We start from the raw sequence: 8401 nt of genomic DNA on the forward strand, positions 1-8401 counted from the left end.
TTCTGGTAAACAAGATAGGATCTCAGCACCGCACCAGCAGGAGCCTGCTGCTTTTGCCCCACATCTCAGCTGATGCCATAGAAAGAAAGCAGCAGTTTGTAAATTCCGAAGTTAATGAGGTTAATCTGGGCAGTTTGGGCAGAGTAAATCAAATGCAGTAACACATCTTTAGCTGTGAGGTACATCTCTAAGCTGTAAGGACTAAAACAGGAGGAGAATACAAAAATGAAAGTCACAAAACAGTTTTGTCATTCTAGAAACTGAAAATGATTCACTAGCATTTCCTTTCATACGACAGCTGAACGAGGCTACGGGCAGAATCTGGCCTGGCAGGACAGTTCATCCACCTTCTGGCCCGTTCCCCACTGCCACCTACAGCTGAGTTGTTCCAGGGGCTCGAACCCCTCTCTCTTGTTGCATAGTCAGGATGTAATGCTGAAAGCGAAGAGCCCGAATGCCTGGCCAGGTAGGGCCTTTGGGTGCTGTGGGAGGTATGTACGTGGCAGGCCAAACAAGCAGACTCTAGGTCACGTGCCAGGAGCCCAGGCATGCTCCAGCCTACAAATGTACGTGTGATGTGCCTGCACTTGCTCCTTTTGAATTCAGACGTACAGCTGGGGAGGGGGCATTACGGACATATGCGTGTTTTGGTAGAAAGATGCACTTTTCCCCCATGGCTGAACTCCTGAACTGTTAAAAGGTTCCAACTGTCGAAACAGTCCCAAGCTGCCTCCTTTGTAGATGTAAATTGTAGCACCAAACAGAGATGCGGTGCAATTAAATTAGGGTGAGGGGTCTGAAGTGAGCAACTGATGAAAATCTATGCTTCACATCCAGAAATTAATTGACAGAAGCACACATAAAGGCAGAGGAGTCATGTCCTTGCATCATCACTTCAGCACCATTCACTGTCATCAGTATATCTTTAAAATACTTTTTTTTTTCTCCTGTAAAATGGTGGTATATAGGGGAAAGGCTATCTAAATCAATATAAATGACAATTAAAAATGGATACTGTCTGAAATAATGTAATGCAGACAAGCTTTTGGAGGGAGTATTCCAAACAAATGCTTTATTGCATCGCACTAAGACAGCATGCATTTAAGCACTGCTACAGAACAAGAGGTCAAGGAACCCACTGACCGATTTGGTATGCTTGGCCAGCTCTACCCAATTACTTAATCACTTGTCCCCTCGATGTCCAAATGACTGAGTATCTCAATCTGTAATAGAAAAGCCATTTAGAACAATACGTCTGACATACTGGGCTACATTTGGAACAAGTGCACTCAGTTCACCAGACACAATAGGCTTCATAATATGATCAAATTTATGGCAACATCTGGTAGGTACAGTTGCAGTTGTGATGGAGAATGGGCATGTCTTTGCTATGAAACAGTATTTCCCCAACCTTCAAGCCAAATATTTGTTTAAAGGTTAGAAAATGTTTGCCTAAGAACACACCTCTCTTCAGCAGTGACAGGAAACTGTGGCTGGGTAGTTGAAGATTTTTTTTTCACTGGCCTCCTTCAGTTTTCCGTTTTTATGAATCAGTCATTCTCCATTTTTAGAAACCTCTCACACTTGCAGGCTTGCTGGGCTAGGGAGAAATGCAGGACTCTCTGCCAAGGAGAACCTGCGCTGCCCTTGTAACTGAATCATTTTTCCCCAAAAAAGGTTTTCAAAGGCATGGGCCAGGGAGAGGAGGCACAAAAGCAGAGCAGCTCAGCTATGTCACTGAACCATTCACATTCTTGCTTCCAACGTGAATGTCTGGACAATCGGAGTTTAAGCCACTGTTATTTAAGATTGTGTTTTAAATTCAAGCCCTTAAGATATCTGATGATTAAATTTTGGATTTCTTTGGGTTTATATTTGCAGAATGAAAAGTGTCATAATGTTTAGTTTTCTGAGTTTAAGAGATCATATTTACCTCGATAATACTGCTAGTAATTTAACATAATAAAGCTGTATGTGAATGCAAGTATGTCATTTCATTTTAATTCCAGAGTAAATTAAACCCATTTTCACATCATTTTACTAGTCAAGCATCAAGCTAGTCAAGAGTTCAGTGTACTGACTTCAGTATTATATGCTGTATAACAGAAACCTGCCACATGCCTCAACAAGAAATTAACGAATTTTTTCGAGCAAGCTATTACAGGTCAGTTTTTATTTGTTTATTTTGTTGTTGTTGTTTTCCAGCAGAAGTTTCATTCTACTGTGATCACCTCCCTTCACGAAGCATTAATCCAGTTAATAATGCAAACCATATCATCACATCACTCATACACTAGCTAAGCTTAGTGATGTCTGGGCCCCTTACTGCTGGAGAAACCCAGCTGCTAGCAGAGTGAGAAAAAACTACTGGTAGATATTAGTGCTCACTGTCACAACAAACTCAATTCTGAAGCACAGAAAATGCAGGTACAGGCTGCCTTTCCCATGAGGGAACCCAAGGGAGAGGGTAGAAGAGAAGACAGGTGCTCTAATTCACCTATACAACTGAGATAAAAACTGTGTTTGTGCCCTTAGGTGCTAGAAAACTATACAGAAAGTCAGTACCCTGCTCTAACTCTGCTACACAGGGAGGTGTAATGACTCCCCTGCCACATCACTTTTTAGGAACTTCTCTAGTCTATTCCACAGGCTGCTAACCTTTGCTGAGGAAATCCTCTCTCATACATATGAAATGTAAGGCACTCTCAGAACAGCATGAATCACTGATGCTTTCTGTTAGGAGATGTGAAACCGAAATAAAGAGGTTCTGTGTTAATCACAGCCTATATTTCTCTGAGCTTTTATGTTAACTAAATAAATATTTTATCCTGACACATTTCCAATGAAAATCTGAACTGCTCCAAACACCAAAAGACAAGGAGATGGTGGTAGGCTGGAAGGAGATGACTGCCTGGTGGCAGTCAGTGACTGACCAGAGAAGAGGGCCACTGTAGGCTAGTCTTTGTTCTGGTAAATGTAAGATGACATGAGACAAATGCAAGCTCTGCTTAAAAGCAAGAATTGCTCTTGATAAACTTCCAGTGCCCTCTGACAGTCTGTGCTGAATGGCAATTGGCAAAGAGGAGATTTAAAGCTGGAGCTCCGCAGCTCTGCTTGCTGAGCTTTAGAGCATGAGGGGGGAGAGTCTGGGGAAAGGAAAGCAATGACATTTGTCACCGTTATCACTATCAAGGCTATTTTCATTACCTAAAATAATCAAAAGTTATTCAAATATACAGAGACTTTCAAGTTGAATGAAAGTGTGGGTTTTTTTTTTTGTTTGTTTGTTTGTTTGTTTAAGAGCTAGTCTCAAAGCAAAATCACAAACTCCTTTTTGACATGTCTTATGAGAAAATAACCTTCCTCTCAAAAAAAAATAGTTTAAGTAATTGCACTGAAGAACTTCAAGTAACTAAAATAATCTACTAGACAATAATCATCAATCAAATATGTTCTGCTCTGGCATGCCTATAGCATGAATTCAAAGTACGTTGAATAGAGTGGGGGGAGAGTGGGATGAACCAGGACAGTGTGGGAGACAGTAAATGGTTACTTGCAGAGAACATGAAATAATATCAAAGCTGTCACCCTGACAGCTGAGTACTGAACGGCAATTGGGAATTGATTTGTCCTTCAGTTGTGTTTTTGTTGTTTTTCAAATTTAATATCAAGTCTAAAATATCTGATAGGTCCTAAATTACATGTACATGAGGGAAGGAAGGCATAAATGTAAGATTTTCTGAATTCTCTTGCATTAAGGATTCTGCCACATTTAATTGTTCTGAGAAGTAAAATCCTTCATAATCTGCTGTGTCTGTTAAATCAAGGTTGGAACATAATATATTTCCTGCTCTTGTAGAAGAAAATATATCTGAACAATTGTTTCTGAATACTCAATTTGTGGGTTTTTGCAAGTTAACAAGGTGATCTAGTGGCTCTGATTGAATGTCACGCCCTTGTGGGCAGCAGGATGAGGATTTGTAAGAATCATGTCCTCGCAGACACCAACACAAATGTGGTTAAGTTGAGAAGCAGTCAGATGGGTTGCCATGTGTTGTGTATCAGATGGGTAAGATGTTCTTTCTATTCTGGCTAAAAGAAATCATCTAGATTTGGGTCAAACAATATAAATGTTATAAAAATTAAAACAACTCAGACTTTATAGAAAAGAGTAATCTTTGAAGAGAGGATTAATTCCCTTCTTAATGCGGCAGGAGGATGGAGATGTGATAGGAGAGTACAGACACATTCAGGTCTTTAAAATTTATCACCAAGCAAACAAGTGACAGTAGAAATATTGCCATGGAAGAAAAAAGAGTCAGCAAAGTCTGTGTCCGTACCATTTCCAATATCCTGCCTGGTTGCATTCTACTTGAGAGGGAGGCTGGAGATTTAGTGGCTTCCTCAAAAATCATTTTATGCTGTTAACTTAATGGTGCAACACTGTCCACAGAGGTTAAAACCACTGATCTGTTACAGCAAAAGAATGAATGTACGTGTTTTGGGGGGCTATGCCTAGGGGAAGGCTTACGTCATGGAGTAGCAGTATTTAGAATCAAGAAAGTTTATATGCATGGTCAGGCACAAATTCTTTCTCCAGTGAGTCATGCCTTGTTCAGAGTAAATGTAATTTCCTTTAGAGTTGTAATAAGGATTCATATTTAACCTGTGATCTCAGTGTCTGAGTGATACAGCTGATAGTTAATAGTTTTAATGAGATAACCATTTCATGTCATGGAAAGAATAATCTCATGTATAGATTTTCAGTCAGGTTTATCCTATGACATCATCCAAAAAGGAGCTTGGTTACTCTAAGAGGTGTGGGCCCAATGGTGATGAGGGCTGTGTGCGTGTACATAAATACATACATTCAGAGTGTGCTTCCTCAAACTTTTCATTGTCATTTATGTTCCAAGTTGTGTCACATCTTGGAAGAAAGGTAGTTATCCATGATTTGTAGGGTTCTATAAATGCTGAAGGAATGTAATGACCCGGAGAATTCAGGATGTCAACACGACCTTATTAGAGTACTACATTAAATAAAATTCAGTGTTTTAAATAAAGTGACCTTGTCCTCCTAAGTCCTGTGGCAGTCAGCCAGCAGAATCAGTCTTTTTAACCTCTTGTTCAAGATGCTGAAAAGAGGAAAACCAGTCAAAGTACTTAATACTTTGTACTGAAAACAAGGGGTCATAAAATGCTTTATTTCTCTTCCTTCTACACTGTAGAATTTTTAGTGCTTCCTCCCTTGTCTTGGCAGCCTGGCGTTAAAGATGGTTATGGAAGAAAATAGAAGAATGCAGTAGCTGGGGTGGACTCAAACAGCTGTCAGAGGCTAAGATCTTATCACCAGCTGGACTGAACTTGGTTTTGTCTCAAAGGTGTTGCCCTGGTCCTTGGGTTTGCCCTGGTCCTTGGGTACCCAGGAAATGATGCTGACAGAAATCCCGCCAGCTTTCTCTGGGTCATTTTCAAAACACACAGCCCCAGAAAAGGTTATGCACTAATTGGCCTGTCTGTAATAACTTTTCTTCAGCAGTCACACCTTATTTCCTTGTTTTCCATTTGTGGTTAGTTGAGGCCCAGTCCCAGTCTCCCAGTTTATTACTATCAGTGGGGAGTACTGGTAGGTCCTTTGCCTGTTTTAATTCATTCTGCATTGCCTCAGAATGAGTGTCCTCATACAGAAAAGTTTATGCAGCCGGCTGAGCTGGATGAGTGCTGTGGTGGGACACGCAGCAGTGAGCCTGCACACAGCGTGGTGACGTTGCCCTGACAAGTAACGTGCCCTCGCTCACATTCACGGAAAGGTCACGGTAACTTGCCAAAGCTTTCAGCTTCAGCTGCCTTTGACTCCGCTCGTTTCCCTGGGTCTCCGGGTGTGTGCTCAGCACTGCACAGCTCTCCAAGGCCTCCCTGACCTTGGTAATTAGCTCAGACTGAACAGCGTGTGCGTTTGGACTTCCTCGTGTACTGGAGACAGTGTGCCAAAGCCTAGTTCAGATGCTGACTGCTCTTCAGCTCTGAACTGGGCAGCTCTTGAAACTGCTGTCATTTGTAACAGTGAACTTCTGGACGTCCATGACCATCCTGGCCTACATGAGGCCGTGCAGTAACTACACGTCACCTCCAGGCCAAGTTACTTTGCTGCAGCAGGGAGTCTGGTGGTACATGTGGCTGCCTGTGTGAGCACCACACACTGGCCATGATGCAGGTTCTTAGGATGACGTTCAGATGCTTCCTCCACACAGCCCAAGAAGTAAGGAGCTCCAGAAGGTGGAGGGATGCAGCTCTGGGGAGGGCTTGCTCTCCCATAGCTAAGAGCTGGATGTATGGCCACTTGGCCTTTTGGGGCCAGTCTCTTGACTTACTCCTAGAGAATTTAAATCCTAAAGTGAAATCCATTTTACAACTGGTTGGCAGTCTCCACTACATATTACACTCTCTAACCTGGACCAGCAGCTATGCCTGAAAACGAGGCACACCAAGACAATGCTCATGTCTGACCTTGGATCTTCCCTGTGCTGGATGGATCCTACAACCTGAAGGAGCTTAATGGCTGCCTGCAGGCTAGCACACACCCAACATTTTCCTATAACCGTCCTGGTGGGATAGAGAACACAGGCAACACTTTTGCCCTTACAGCCAGCACACAGCGGGAGGCAGTGGTGAAGCAGGCGCCCTTCCTGCAGAGCAAATCCATCTCTTCCTGTGGTCGGTCCTTACAGCTGTGCACTGGGAGTGCATCACAGAACACCACACTTTGGTGTTCATTCCTCACCACCCAAGTCCCATATCATCACAGTAAAGTAAGCAGGGGTTACTATGAGCAAATACAATGCTACGATCTTAGTTACAATAAGCAAACAGAAGCAATATTGTCTAATCTGTGATACTTCCACGTAGCCATGCTATTCAGACAGATCGATTTTCCAGGCAACTCTGCCTCAGCAGGGTTAAATTTTAAGAATTGCAATTCATTGTCTCGCTGAACCAATGCCTGGAACAGCCCATGCTATTGCCACTTGCACCTGCTATAATGAATACCGAAGCCTACTTCAGTGACCTGAATCTTTTGAAAATTTAGTCCTTTATTTTTATCCACTTGGAGGGAACACAAGCTGCAGTGCCCTACTTTTTCTCAACTGTGTCATCTGACTCATCAATCAAAACTGATTTTGAGTCCTATTTTCACCCACTGACTCTCAATCAACCTAGCAAACCTTTCAGAAGTACAAAAGGACAATTTTGTCACTCAACACAAGATACCTTTGTAAATCTTGAATCATGTGAGGTATTCTAAGATTTGAGAAAATTACTACTTGGCAGAGGCCAAATATTACACTTTCCTCTGAAAAGATACACTGGGATACAAAGAACATCACGGGAGAAAATAAAAAGTTTTGTGTAGTAGGATAGTTTTAAGATGAGGGGATTTTATGCTATTGGGCTGACTGATTTTTAATCTAATACTATCATCACTTAATCCATTTCTGTCAGAATGAACTGTACATTCTTGTAACATTTACCAAATGTTCACGTGGGCATGTGTGCAAGAATTATAAAACCTCTCTGGTGTACAGTTTGTTAAACAAATGGCTTAAAGTTTAAGTTTACACAGAGCAACCTTTGTTAAATACCTACTGTTTTCCTCTGTATTTTCAGAATTGCATGAAGCAATTAAAAAAGAGAGGAGAGATAGAAAAAAGGAAAGAAAGAAAATAAACTTTCTTTTTTTCTGCTATATCAAAACAAACATCAGAGACCTGATACTATTCTGTCTAGCTCATAAGACATATATAGGAAACAATTACAACATATGGTAGCAGAACATTGTTCCCTCCTTCCTCCTGAAATGTTTCACAGAATCCAGCCTGCTGTCCTTCAAACAAGTCCTCAACCTTGCCAGGAATCAAGAATAAAAGACTAGAAAACCCCCTTTTCAGAGGAAAAAATATTTCTTACAATGCAACCTTTCCTCTTTTGATCTCTCACACTTGATTTGAAGACAGATCTACAAAATACTTTCTCTAGATGAGACTGGGGACTAGCATTTGCCAACTACATATTCAGATTTTATGCTGCATTATGATTTTCTCTACCTCCCCCACTTCTCTGTTTAAACTAATAATACCCATGCCCATTCTTGCTCCTGGCTAAAGCCCTCTTCTACACACTCCACCAAATCAATTTTAGAACTACATTTTTATAAAGAGGAAAATTAAATCAATTTAATGCTACGTGTATGTTCTAAGCTGTCCTTCCATTAATTAACTCTCCCAGGTTCAGAGGAGTGTTGTGGGTGCTGTGCAGCACTGAACAAAGAAGTGGCAGACAGCGCATACATATTTAGGAATATCTCTTATGCTCAACCTGTGACCCGCCTTTGTGTGCTGTCTCT

This window comes from Oxyura jamaicensis, chromosome 3 (genome assembly GCF_011077185.1).
Source record: "Oxyura jamaicensis isolate SHBP4307 breed ruddy duck chromosome 3, BPBGC_Ojam_1.0, whole genome shotgun sequence".
Classification (NCBI taxonomy): Eukaryota; Metazoa; Chordata; class Aves; order Anseriformes; family Anatidae; genus Oxyura; species Oxyura jamaicensis.